We start from the raw sequence: 14,511 nt of genomic DNA, 5'->3' as shown, positions 1-14,511 counted from the left end.
TGGCTCACAGTGCAGTCACTTTAGAATTCTCCTTTTCTAACAGGATCCTTTAAAGTAAATGGCAATGGCCACCATGTGAGAAATGCCTGGCAAAATCCAGTTTTGTGAAACCTACTAATCTAGGAAGCTTCCCAAAAATCTGAATTCAATTTCCAGGACACTAAATATTGCTTGCCTGGTTACAACATACCAGAAGCTTCATAAGCTTTTCATTTTCCTTAAGACACCAATTGAGTTAAATTTTGGATAAAAATTAAAACATCCCAGCTATCTATTATTGCTTGTTCGGTGTTCGTACACTGTTCTACATTTGTCTTCTTCAGTGAGCTATTGCTCCATCAGGGCGCTACAGTTCTAAGAGAGCACAAACTCAAACCACATTGTAAATTGTCGATGGCTTCATTTCATCCAGCGTGTATCCATTGGCATCAGAAAGAGCCACAGCCTAGAGTAGCAGCAGGCAACCTGCAAAAATGATCTCAGTCAGAGTCATTAGATATTGTCTGCTGTATGCTAGCGCTGGGTCATTGTTTTCTTTATTTATATATATTTTTAATTGCAATCTAAATGGCTTCCGCACAGTAAATTGTCACTGTTATATAGACACTTTAAGAGTCTCCATGTGGTAGTTAAAAGCTGCCACTCATGCATTGGCCTATTAAACTCTGTTAGCAAATTTACTGATGTGTTCCTCCATTATAACCATTTTGAAACACAGGCTGCTGACGCCCTCTGCTGATTCATGGCAGTTTTTTCTGTTTCTGCAGAGAGAGAAAGAAGAGATACTGAGCTAGTTGGTATAATTTTCACTCCTAATAAACATCTGTGCCTTGTCAACAAGCTACTGTAAATAGCCTTCCACCAAAAAGTCTGTTACAAACATACAAAAGAGCATACTGTTAATTACAGTGTCTTCTTTTTCATTCTAAACTATAACCTCTTTCTTTTTCTATTTAAACCTTACCATGACAATATTGATTACATTCAGACGGTGTCACTGTACAAGACAGAAGGAAATTATAATAAAAATGACAGGCATTAAATCTTGTGACCCCACTGTACTCTACAGAAACTTGTTTTTTGTTGGATTATTGCCTTGACACACATTATTTACATTTGATCAAAAATAATTTGAAAATTCACTGAGGCAAATATATGGCAAAAACCTTACATATACTACCCATCACCTGATCCTATTCCTATTTCCTTTAATGGCAGCAGGAGCAATCCAGGCTGTGCTCTTTAGGCCAGATTTTCTCTTTGTTTATTCAATCTTCTGCTGTCCGGCACAGGTCATCCATTGGAAAAAAGTCCACTAGAGTAGATTGTCACAGCCCTAAGGCAGCTGTAATCTCTCTTTCCCCATAGGACTAGCGGTTCCTGAAACATGAAGGACACTGAGCAGGAAAGGGGCATGACCCGAGGGTATCTAGCTTTATGGGATTACATTGTAGTATGTATTTTAGTAGTCTCCTGGAACCACTGAAGGACAATTTCATGTCAGTCCTACACCCGCGTAGTACAGATTTCCTCTTGCTAAGAAATGATAAACTAAGATGAGATCCAGGCAAAGAGAGACGCTTAAAGATGAGTTTCAGGGGTGGTTCTACCCTAGTAGCATCCCCTCATAAAACTTAAATCAAAGTAAAACAGATGTACCTTCCCCTAGTTCTGCACACTATTCACCACTGTTGATTCATTGGGCTCATAAGCCATCTGAAGACAGTTAGGGGGGGGTCTCTTCTAGTTCCCAGAGGGTAGTGATAAGGTATGTTTGATGGACAAGGGCCATCCTGGGTGTAAACAATTTGACAGTGCAAAAGATGAAAGTGGAGAGTGACCAGAGCAATTCAGAGCTATATCTTTTGAGTACCTGTCATGATAATAGGTCAGACTAAAGAAACAGACCCACCTACTTCTGCCAACTACATTTGAACAATGAAAGATTGTTGAAGAAATGCTGCTGACAAGGACTGACATAAACAGTGCATGACCCAGTTCACAAGTGGAAAACAGGAGAGGGAGGGCAGAGCAGGCACCACTTGTGGTTAAGTGCCAATGTAAGAAGGAAGCCTGCAGTTAAAGAGATATTTTTTAAAAGCTTTGAGATAAGCTAAGGGGCTGGAAACAGACTTAGATGAGGCATTTAAGATTATGAAGGACAAAGTAAAAACTCACCAACCCCTTCTTTTTTGCCTTGGCCCATCATGTAAGAAAAGGGGTATGTTAAGAGATGCACAGAGGACTCTATTTACAGTGCATGACAAGTTTTATTACTGGTCCCACAAAACCCAGGAACAATGCTACACACTCTTGACATCCATCTATTGGCACCTTGTCTATTAACTACTTACCTATATACAGACATACAGCTCTCTTGTAACGTCTCTTCCTATGAAGGCAACTGAGTAAATTTAATTCACTCTATAATCTGAAACTACTTGGCATCTTCACAGCTCCCACTTCACGCGGTCCCACTTTGAGTCCCCTCCTTCTCTTGCTCTTTGCTCTCAGAAAATCTCTGTGCAGCTAGATTTTCTGCCATCACCTTTTCCAACTCCTAAGGGTCACCCCAGAGGTGAACTCCATTCATAGTCATTGGCATTTTCTCCTGCATCCTCGTACATGTGGGATCAGTCACCCACGTCATCGTCTGAGGAAAACTGGTCTCTGGTTGCTCTTAGGAAATGACAGTTGTGTCGCAATAGAGTTATCCTTGTAATTCTACCATGTATGACCTCAATGCTACTGTTTGCATACATGTTCCTGCGCTCCGTCTCTTGACACTGTCATTAGCTGCTGCCACAGTCTTACTGATGGTTCTGCCTAGAGTTCAGGAGCTCTTTAGTACCTCCCTGACAGTAGTATTTGTCTTGCTGTTGCCACTGTTTAATTTGTTTTTGGCACCTTCCCCCACTCCTGCTGGCTTTAAAGGTTATTTGTTTTAGGCAGTCGAATCTGTGTGCAATGTGATATAAAACTGTGTACTGGGCTTCTTTTGGTGTATTTCTTCAGTCCAGTAACACTGCCCATGAGTCTTTATTATCCCACTATGCCCTTTTTAATAGTTTCTTGGCAATCTTGACAGCTGCTTCTGATTTGCCATTCGTATCCGCAGTGTATATCGAGGCTGTGATATATTTGAATTCTGCTCATGCTGCAAACTGCAAATTCCCAACAGGAAAACTGAGGTTCATTATCAATAATAACAGTCTCTTGAATTCCATGTCAGGCAAACTGAGCTTTGCAGTGTTCAGTAATAAAGGCTGCTGTTACTGTAGGTAAGGGATCTATTTTCTCAATAATCCAAATAGTAAGCAACCATCACAAGGTATATTTGATTTCCGACTACACATAAATCCATGTCTACCTTCCTCCAAGAATGATCAGGTATTATTAGTGGCTCCTCTGTTAAATACACCTGGAATTCTGCAGCTTGTAGCAGAAATTCTTATTATTAAACCTAAGTGCATGATGCTGCACTTTGTACTATTGAATTTCATTCCATCTGTCATTCAAGTCTTCAAGGTCATTCAGATCTTCCTGTATAATATTCAGATCCTCCTCCGTATTGACGATGCCTCCCAACTTTGCGTCATCAGCAAATTTCTTTAGAAGACTCCTGCTTTTTGTGCCAACGTCATTCATAAAAATATTGAAAAAGATTGGTGCCAAGACCAATCCTTGAGGAACTCAACTAATAACTTCACTCCGGTCTGATAATTTGCCTTTTAGTACAACCGATTGCCTTCTGCCCATTAGCCAGCTCTTTATCTACCTTACAATTCTTGTACTGATCCTCGTTTTTCCTAATTTAACTAATAACTTGATTAAATGGAAGACAGGTAATTCAAAACAAATATAAAGAAATATTCTTCACATACAGTCTGTAGACAGTCTGTTGAACTCACTGTTGCAGGAGAGCATGGAGATAAATCACTGTAGCTGGATTATAAAAGCAGCCAGAAAAATTTATGACCCACTGTGTTGCAGCTATGTAAATCTCATGATTCAAGCTGCAAACTTATCAAGCACAGTTTAGGAAGATATTATTTCATGTAAAACATTACACAATTGGCTAGGGGCATTGTGAGTTTTTGTTTTCTGCTTTCCCCAGGAAGCATTAAGTTTTTCCAGCTCCTAGAGGTGAGATACTGGACCTTTGGAGGCCCCAGAGGTCCAGAACACAGGCCTACAGAACAGGTAAGCAGCTGGCATTTCCATACTGCCACCCAGTGGCAGCTGTAATCAGGTTGTGCTCCACTGCCCATGACAACTGTGGACACAGACCGTGGTCAGGCCTGCCTCAAGGGGTTTGACAGCAGCAGCCTCATGGCTCCTGGTTGGTTCCCTGCCCTATATAAACCTAAGGGGTGTTTCAGGAAGTTTTCAGTCAACAGTGTGTCTCTCCTGTACATGCTATGATCATTCAGGCTCCTTGTTCCTGAATGCTTGGCTTTGACCTTGGCTTGATTTGGATTTTGCCTCGTGACTTGGACTCTGACCCTTGGTATCAGCCCTGGCCTGGAACCTGACTGTGAACTTCCCTGCCACTCTCAGCCTCAGGTTTGCTCCTTGGTCCTGACTACCCTTGTTGGGCTCCAGACAGACATAATAAACCAATGGGAAGTCTTATGTTCCTAAGCAAGCCAAATGGTAAATATAGGAATGGTAGAATTAAAGCCCAGAACACATGGCAATAGGAGTAAGGCAGAGTAGACTAGTATTGGAGGAGAGAAGGGGAACGGGACACCAAGTCAAGAGGTAAAGAGTGATAAGCTGAGGAGGAGACAAGGTCGAGACTTAGGAGATCAAGGTTCAGTTTCCTGCTCTGCTCTATACTTTCTCTGTGACCTTGGGCAAGTCACATAACCTCTCTGTGCCTGGGTTCCCCATCTGTAAAATGGGGATATTTATACCTCCTTAACTCACAGGAATGTCGTAATGATAAATGCATCAAATCGGTAATACTCAGACTGAGGCTCGCAAGCTGCAAGTGGCTGTTTAATGTGTCTGCTGTGGCTCTTTGCAGCACGCGTATATTAAAACACTGTGTGATTTAATTATTAACCAATCTAGGTTACTAACCACTCAGATGCTTTTACTATGTTATTAACCAACTGTAGTTCATAAAATAATAATACTTAGTCATTTTGCTGTGAGAATTATATATAACTAAATATTGCCCTGTCATACTGTTTAAATATGGCTATATAGTACCATAGTAAAGGAAACAATGAGTTCACACGGGCTGTGGCTCTTTTGGGTAATGTTGATCGCTAATTTGGCTCCTGAGCCACTGAGGTCTGAGCATCACTGCATTAAATGTTTGTCTACAGTACTGTGGATATTATGGCAATGAGGGCCATATAAGTAAGATATATAGGTGAAATCACGATTATGAATGCAAAGAACAAGATAAAATAGACAACAGGGAAGGTTCTTTACACTGTAGGTCATCCCATCATATGAAGTTTTTAAGGAGGTATCTTTTTCCTTTATTCCACCCTCAGCTGGGAGCTACCAGTCACTCTTTCATGTCTAAATGCACCCATGTTCTTCATGTAATACATAGCTGTCAACCTATCTCATTAACTGAGTTCATGTAGAGCTATTTTTCAGATTAAGTTTGACAGGCATTTCAGTCAAGCACCCTCTCCTTATCACTGAGAATAGCTCCTTATCACTGAGAAGAATGAGACTTCAAGCAGGTGTTGACACATCTTTTGTCAAACAGGTCTCTCAGGATGAACTGATATTGACTGAGAGCCTTCCAGGTGCTTTCCATTAGCATCATCTGTTACTGGGCAACCTCTATTACTTATTAATATTACTTATTGGCATTATTTAGTCTTTCCATTGTTAAAGAATAGTGGATGGATTGTTGGCCTGTCTGGGGTTAGCAACAGCAGCTACAGTATAGTATATCCCAGTTTACACTAGGATTTTGACTAGGACTCTCAAAGAGAAGTAAGAGTTAGGTGCCCAATGCCCATTGGTTTCTTTGGCTGTGAGGAAGGTGCCTAAGGCCCCTTTGAAAATCCCAGTCTTGTGTAGAATTTATTGTTCTAATGGATCTAATGATTGCACAACTTACAAGTAAGTCACAAAGAGGATCCTGTCAGAACAGGCTATGAGAAGCCACATTATATGTTGGGATCTATTGTTTACATGGGCTGCATCTCCCTATTAACCAGGAAGACAGGACATAGGAAATGGCTGGCCTCATTTGTTTGTGGACTGATCTTTGGCCACCCTGATTCTAGCCCTTAGAAATCAGCGAGGAATTATTTTGTTGCCACTAAGAAGATTCATTTTCAAGCACAGCAGTTTTGCAAGCATTATGTGTTTCACTGGGGCTAACTAAAACAATACCAAACAAGTGGATTTTTCTTAGTAGCACAAACAATTAAATATGGGGGTTTAATTTGTCTTTAAAAAAAAAAACAATCACTACCATGCTTGCGTTGTTGGAAAACTTAGCTCCTTCAAATTTGCCTGTGCATTTAGTATCTGGAAACAATTGGCTGATGAGTTAAACAAAATAAGAGCCTTTGTTAAGCTGTAGCTCTTGTTCACTGCTGTTGCTCATGGATTTATTCACCCAGATTCACCCAGCTGCAGAGGAACCCCCCATGAAGAGAACTGCTGTTGTCCTTCTACGTATGGGATTGTGAGCTGTGGAGAGGACAAACTGGGAATTCCCAACCTGGTATGTTCAGCAGAGCTGAGCTCCATGTCATAGAGCCATAGGCACGACCATGGAGCGAGAGGTTGTCTTTCAAATAATATTTAAGGGACAGATCACTCTCTCCCATTGAGTCTTCCCCAGATTGCTCCATAGGGCAGGCAGGTTTGCACTTATTCTCTTTACAGAATTAGCAGGGAGGTTTCGGCTCACAGAAAACGTTGGATCCCCCAAGATCCATGTGAATTTTTGTGGATTTGCTAATAACACAGGACCATCTTTATGGAACTTCTGTTGCATGTTTGGGAAAACTGTTTGTTCTAGATTAGTCTACTTACTCCACAGAGGCACCCTGGGGTTGCCTGAGCTGTGCTGGAAAATTATTCATTAAAGGTTTGATCCTGCAGCCCTTAAACAGACAACAGTCCCATCTCTTTATTAGGAGAATCAGGCCCTTACAAAGGTCAGCAAAGTATTTCTCAACTCAGCTGTAAGGGCTGAGGGCCTAACTCAAAGCCTATTGATGTCAGTGGGAATCTTTCCATTGACGTCAATGGGCTTTGGATCAGGCCCCTAATCAGGGGTGGCTAACTGGCAGCCTAGAGGCTAAATGTGGCTCCAGAGTTCCAGAATATGTTCAGCATTAATTCAGAGCAGCCTGCGGAGAGCAGAGACACTAGCTGTTGTTGTTCTTGTTAAGTGTAATAAGAATTAGGTCCTTTTAAATTTGTTTATATTTGAATGAATCCACTTAAATACCCGATAAAGAAAAAAGCAGTATATATCTACTTGTCAAACAGTAAGGCTGGTTTTAATTATCAGTTATTCTAGGCCAAATAATAAGCTCAGATGCAGGTATCACTGGGGTCACAGTTAGAGAGACAAGACACAATCTGCCATCGGGAACCAAATACAGGTCTGCTGATAAATACAAAATACCTAGGGTTTGGGGATTTTTTTCAATTTTTAAGCACCTTGAGAAAGCAGCTTAATTGTGAAATTGAATATTCTTGATTCACATTGTATCATAACTAAGCCGGTAACCAAAGTTAACAATTTTCTGCATATAATTTGGAATTTGCCTCTGCAACCGAAAATGGAATAGGTGCATGACTATTCTTTTTAAATCCTCAGTTGAACTTGACTGTGAGTCAGAGATCTTATCTGATTTTTTCCTAATTCACAGCAAATGATATAAATTGCTTTTTAAATAGGTCAGAAATACTGAGAACAGAAAGAATGCTTGTTCATGACCAGTCCTACGTCATTCAACATATGTGTTATTTGCCTTCATTCAAATCAGAGATGCATGATCCACTTTTGCACTAATTTAGGCCCCGCTTCAGCACAGCACTTGAAGCATGTGCATAACTTTAACTTCAAAGGCACGTAAGCCCGTATTTAAAATTAAGCACCTGCATAAGTGCAGTGCTGAATCAGGGCCTTCGGGCTTGATTCTGCAGCACTTACACACATGTAATTCTCATTGAAGTCGATGGGACTTTTGTGTGTGTAACAACTGCATGAACAGACCCATTATTGTATCTTTTATAATTCAGTGCCAGTTCTAGGAAGGGGGTTATAAATATTGTCATTAGACATTACAGCCTAACTTTCGTGATGAGGTACATGCAATTACACATGCTAAGAAGGGTAAGTAGTTGCTGGGATTGCTCACACACCTCTGGCAATTGCACACTAAATGACAGTGAGCTGTGTAACATGCTCTTTGCCCACACAACTACCTGATTTGCTTTCACAATTAGTTTACACAATTATTAACTGTACAATATTGCACAGGTAATCAAACACACCAAATTTTGAATATTAGGCCCTCAATTACAAATAAATTAGCATTAAACAGAAAACATCTAGCAGAACGCTGAGAAAATACGCACATAAGATGAAATTCACCTCAGCATGTAGGAATAGGTCCTATTGCTTCATGAAAATGTTCAGTAGAATTCCTGGTGGAAAGTGAGCAGGATTTGTCCCAAAAACATTTTTTGAAATGAACATGGTGCAGATGTCACTATTTTAGATAGACAGAAGTATTAATACAAGTGACAGGAATATTTGTAAAGCTAAGCAATGGTTATTAGCAAATAACCTGTGTTTCAAAATGTCTGGTGTATTAAAAAAAAAAACAGCATCCTTATATCTTGAGGGTTGTGGCCAGGGACATCTATTCTATTTAGCAATGCAAATACAATGTCCTAACAAGGGTATTTTTTAATTTTTACATGTTATCGCCTTATTCAAGATTCCAGCCTGTAAACTCCAGAGACAGTCACGTCTAAGAATGGAATGCTGAGTCATCTTAACAACCATGACGTGAACATTTGCTTTGTAGGGAAAATATCAGCAGGAGAGCAAAATATGTAAATAACTCTCCACAGGTTGAGTGCAATTGCATAGGCTGGATGTAACAGTGTAATGCATGTTCTTAGTCCAGATTAGTTCAAATTCTTCTTCAAACTAACCCAAAGGAAAAAGTGTAGATGAAGTGTTTCCATGAATAAGAAGCCCAGTGGTTGCAAAGTCAGTTACAGTAAAAATACAGCTGATATTGAGTCAAACTTTTTTGTGGTAAGTAAAATGTTCTTTACATGGCAAGTAGAAACTGGATACACAAAAGAGGACAAGTTCCAACAAACAGGGATTTCTTAGTGTTTCCAGCAATCAGAACCAAAAGCCTGAATCTTAGCTGAGTTTGCTCTGCCTTTAATTTTTCAAATGCAAATAAGCTGAGCCCCCATTTGTTTAGGGAGTGAATGTCAATCAAACGACACCTTAAACTGAAATCTTGTTGTAGTTTCATGAAGAGGTTTGCTCACTGTCAAAGACCAACATTTCTCATCTCTCTGACTGTCCAATCTGTCTGCCTGAACTGCCCTCCTAGCCAGCTGTATCTTGTTTGTAATACTGTTTGTGCAGTACTGTATACATCTGGTCAAAATATTTCAAAATTTGAAATATTTCAATAAAGGGCAATTTTTGTTAATTTTTTTTGGGGGGGGGGAGTCCCTTATTTTTCAAGCAGCTCCAGAACAGTACATTATTTCAGGCCTTAGCCTTCTCTCCTGACAAAGGCAAAGCTCACAATGAGGTCAGTAAGGATCTTATCTGGGTCAGAACGCCAAGATTCGGTCCATGTGTTGTAAAGCACTTTGGGATGGAAAGCACTATTATTACATTATCTGCCTTAAAAACAAAGGCTTGTTGTGTTTGTAGATCTGTCAAGCTTTTCCACAAAAACCACATTCCAATAACGTAAAGAGCCTAAAATCTTTTTAAAAGCAAGGTATTCAGAGCTCAAGCTGAAAATGTGAGCCTAAGTTTCTGTATTGTGCCTAGATTTTGCTAGCCATTTGTTATCGTAGCGCATTCAGAGTTTGCAAACTTGTGTGCAAAATTAAGAGTTAGAGCTTCAAGCCCTAACCATTAATTTGTCAACAGCCAGAGCCTCTGAGAAATGCCTAAGCTAGCAAAGTACGATAGACTGTGTTTTAAGTCAGACACTAACTAAACTTTCAAAAAGTTATCCATAGTTCTAGAGCCATTAAAGTCAACATGAATCACATGACTGAAACCCCACAACTCTTTGAAAGTTCACCTTATGGCTGTAATAGGTTTTTTGTGGATTAACATTGTCTCTTTACCCTATTAATAAAAACATCAAGAAGAAAACAGCCCTTGATTATGTGGATGGGAATTGGCGACGAGATACAGTACCTGCCTAGTTTCTAATCCACTCAAACAGTGTCGGTTTGAAAGCTTGCTTTGAACTGAGACATGACCAGGCTGGCACTCTGCTTAGCAAAGACAGTGCTGCAGGAAAGGAGCAGAAAGCTCAAAGAGAAAATACTGAAATGAAATAGTAGGATTGAAAGGCAGATAGAGAGCAAAAAAATCAAATATACAGCAGTTGTGGCCTCCCCCATCAGGGGGGATCCACTGCTGCTATTACTAAACTTTTATTTTTAATTAACGTCTGTAAATGCAATAGGGACATAATGGGACACTCATGGGCAGAGTCGAGGGAAGTAGATAAAGGGCTCAGCAGCCAATCCAGTCTCTACTCTGGTTGTAAAGCAGACGTCACCTACTCCCAGCTTTGACTGGGCTGGTCGGCTGCCCTTTCTCCCCTTCTCCAAAGATGTGTGTTGGCTTGAGCCACAGGGATAAGGACACATCAGATCTGGTTGGACCCAGCTGCACTGCCAGCCCTGAAAATCCCTGCACTCCCCAGAGCAGAGATGAGACCAACAGCAATTATTTGTGGACTTATCAATTAGACTTTTAAATTCCTGACCGCTCCCAGAAATCAGGGTACCCAAATAACAATTGTGATGTGATAAAAATCGCAGGTATAATTACGCACCAACAGTTTGTGGATGCAACAGAGCAGGCTCACAACAGGAAATCTGGTCCTAACCATCAAGTTTAAACAGAGAAATGCTCCATATTTTCAAATAGTATGGGAGGTTGTAGAAACTCCATTTCAGCCTAAACAATTCCTAGTTAAGGGAAGCCATGATCAAAGAAAGGAAAAAAGGCCCATTTCTATAATGATGGCTTTAGTTTAGATTAGATAGAGGAGAACCAGTAACTGCCATTATCATAAACTCTTTAAGATGTCCAAAGCTGTACATCAGTGAGTGGTATGAGATTCTACAATATCAGCATAATACAAAGACAAATCTTTTTCTACTTCACTACACTGGGTCAGTCAGAACCCAGAGGTCAAAGTTATATATATCATCATGACAGCTGGATGGGTGATGAATACCCCAAAGGTTACAAAGCAAATTAAGGTAACGTTTGCAGTTTCTCCTGCTCTGGAGTCTTATTGCATAGTAGAAACATAAAATAAAGGATTCAGTGCTGTTCACCAAAGGAATTTTATCTAGTATAAAACTGATTTATATTCTCCTGTTTATTTACATAGTGTGGGGATTTTCAGAAACTCTCTGCATGGGCTTAACTGTGGTACCACTGAAATCGATGGGAGCTTTACCATTCACATCAGTGGAAGTGGAGAGAGACTAACCCGGAGAGTTTTTGAAAATCCAGCCCGTACTGTACGCAGGAAGAAGGAACCCACTAGCAGAGAAAACACTGGGGTTTGTGGATGTTTTTTTGGTTCTCTGTGGATTTTTGTTTTTATTTTTTAAGGGAAAAGACAAGAAAATCCCTCCATTGGAAGATGGTAAAAAGAGAAGACTAAAGCAATGCTCTTCTAGACCAGTCCTCCAAAACACTAGTTTGGAAAGTTGTTGTCCAGATTCCAGCAGTAATTGCAAAATAATTGCAAATAATTATATAACTGGTCTGAATATTCCAACTCTATGAGGCTAATTAATTAAGATGAGCTATTATCAGCAGGAGAAAAAAAACTTTTATAGTGATAATCAAGATAGCCCATTTCAGACAGTTGACAAGAAGATGTGAGTATATTTAACATGGGGAAATAGATTCAATTTGTGTAATGACCCAGCCATTCTGCTGCTGATAATAGCTCATCTTAATTAATTAGCCTCTTAGAGTTGGTTTGGCAACTTCCACCTTTTCGTGTTATCTGTATGTATATATATCTTCTTACTATATGTTCCATTCTATGCATCTGATGAAGTGGGCTGTAGCCCATGAAAGCTTATGCTCAAATAAATTTGTTAGTCTCTAAGGTGCCACAAGTCCTCCTGTTCTTTTTGCCTTGGGTATGGTTGGGTTCATGAGAGCGGTGGAGGGGTCTGCCTGCAGATGTAAGTGGCTCACAACAAAACTAGATACAACCTCATGTCTAACTAAAAAGTTCTTTCTTTCTTTGAAATTTTCTCTACCACTGGAAGCCATAGACTCTGACTATAGACACATCTCACCCATACAAATGTGTATGGCCTAAAGGAGTCTTATCTTGTTCAGATAATGGTTTGCTCAAGTAGTCAAGTTTTTGCCCATTAATTCATTTTTGGCCACCTTTGTCCATGCTTTTTCTAAAGTTCTCCTCTGCATTAAGTGTTTCTGTGTTGGCATCTAGGAGCTTCCCGCCCCCAAAGAGACTGAGGGAGAGAGCTCTGCTACACAGTCTCTGAATGAGTCCAAAAATCATGTCTAAACCCAGACTTCCTCAGTGGGAATGTATTGCACTACCAGACTTAAGAGCCTCTATCAGCCTGATTGCCTAGCAGATAGAATATCAGTCTATGCTATCTCTTTTTTGTTTCTTCCTTACCTATGGTAAGTTTAAAGTTTTACTATTATGATCTGACTCTGAAGCTTGCTGTTCTAATAGGTTAAAACGGTTCTACTCCACCTGTAATAGTAACATTTCCTTATCTCTAGTCCCTTTGCCTGAGAGTCTTCCCTAATGTTCCTGTGGTACAAGCCACAAAGTGGATTTCTTATCTAGATCATGATTGCATATATTGCACTCATTCATGCACTGAACTTCAATCAGTCTCTATGGGAGTTTTGTGAGTGGCTGAAGCGTAGAATATTCAACAGAGATAACAGATCCACAGAGTGGTGGTCGTGGGGGGGAGAATTTTATCCTATACGGTTTTCTCTCCATTTTCTACTTCCCTTTCCACCTTCTGGTGTTCAACAAATACAGGGAAAGTCTTCTTGGGATTCAGTTACTTATAGCCTAAGTAGGTTTTGTTAATCCCTCCTGACTTCAAAACAATTATGTAATATGTCAGTTACAGAACACAGATGCATTGTATTAGCAAGAATGTAGGGTGGCTTTAAGCCAAGTCAACTATAATCCTTACCTGAACTAGTGCTCTGCCTTTATCCCCTATTATGTTCACAGATTTCAAAGGGAACTCAGGTCCTCTTGACCTCAAGCATATGTACAGTGGAACTTTCAGCACCTGCATGTATATAGGAGTGCTATCTATTGTTATCAGGCTTTGTACTGACACAAGTCTGTTATTAATCTAACCTCTAAGTCTACTGTAGAGTGGAATGCAGCAGTTCAGGGGGGATGGGGAGGGGAGGAATGAGTTTGACAGAAGGAAGAGACCATGTATTATTTTAAGATCTTGGGTTTTTTAATCCAGAGTCGTGAGTTTTAATCCGCCTTGAAGTGGCATACACAGCTATTTAAAGTAAATGCATATTTTCACACATATTATAGCAGTGCTCAGAGGCCCTATTCAAGATGGGAGCCTACTGTGCTAAGCACTGTACAAACACAAAGTCATGGTCCCTGCCCCAAAGAGCTTACAACCTAAAAATACAAGTGACACAAAGAGTAGTGGGGAGGCATGATGGGGTATGTACTCCACAACAGGCTCTTTTTTGACTTCCATTGCACATTCATGGAAGATAGGTCAATCAGTGGCTATTAGCCAGGATGGGCAGGAATGGTGTCCCTAGCCTCTGTTTGCCAGAAGCTGGGAATAGGTGATAGGGCATGGATGACTTGATGATCACCTATTCTGTTAATTCCTTCTGAAGCACCTGGCATTGGCCATTGTCAGAAGACAGGATACTGAGCAAGATGGACCTGTGGTCTGACCCAGTATGGTTGTTCTTATGTTCTTATTGACCAAATGTTTTCAGAGAACTATCCACAATAACTCTAAGATCTTCCTTGAGTGCTAACAGCTAATTTAGACCCCATCATTTTGTATGTACAGTTGGGATTATGTTTTCCAAAGTGCATTACTTTGCATTTAGCAACATTGAATTTCATCTGCCATTTTGTTGCCCAGTAACTCAGTTTTGTGAGATCCCTTTGTAATTCTTCGCAGTTTGCTTTGGACTTAACTATCTTGAGTAATTTTTATCATCCACAAACTTTGCCACCTAAC

The sequence above is a fragment of the Chelonia mydas genome, chromosome 5, assembly GCF_015237465.2.
Source record: "Chelonia mydas isolate rCheMyd1 chromosome 5, rCheMyd1.pri.v2, whole genome shotgun sequence".
NCBI lineage: Eukaryota > Metazoa > Chordata > Testudines > Cheloniidae > Chelonia > Chelonia mydas.
This window is presented reverse-complemented; position numbering follows the sequence as displayed.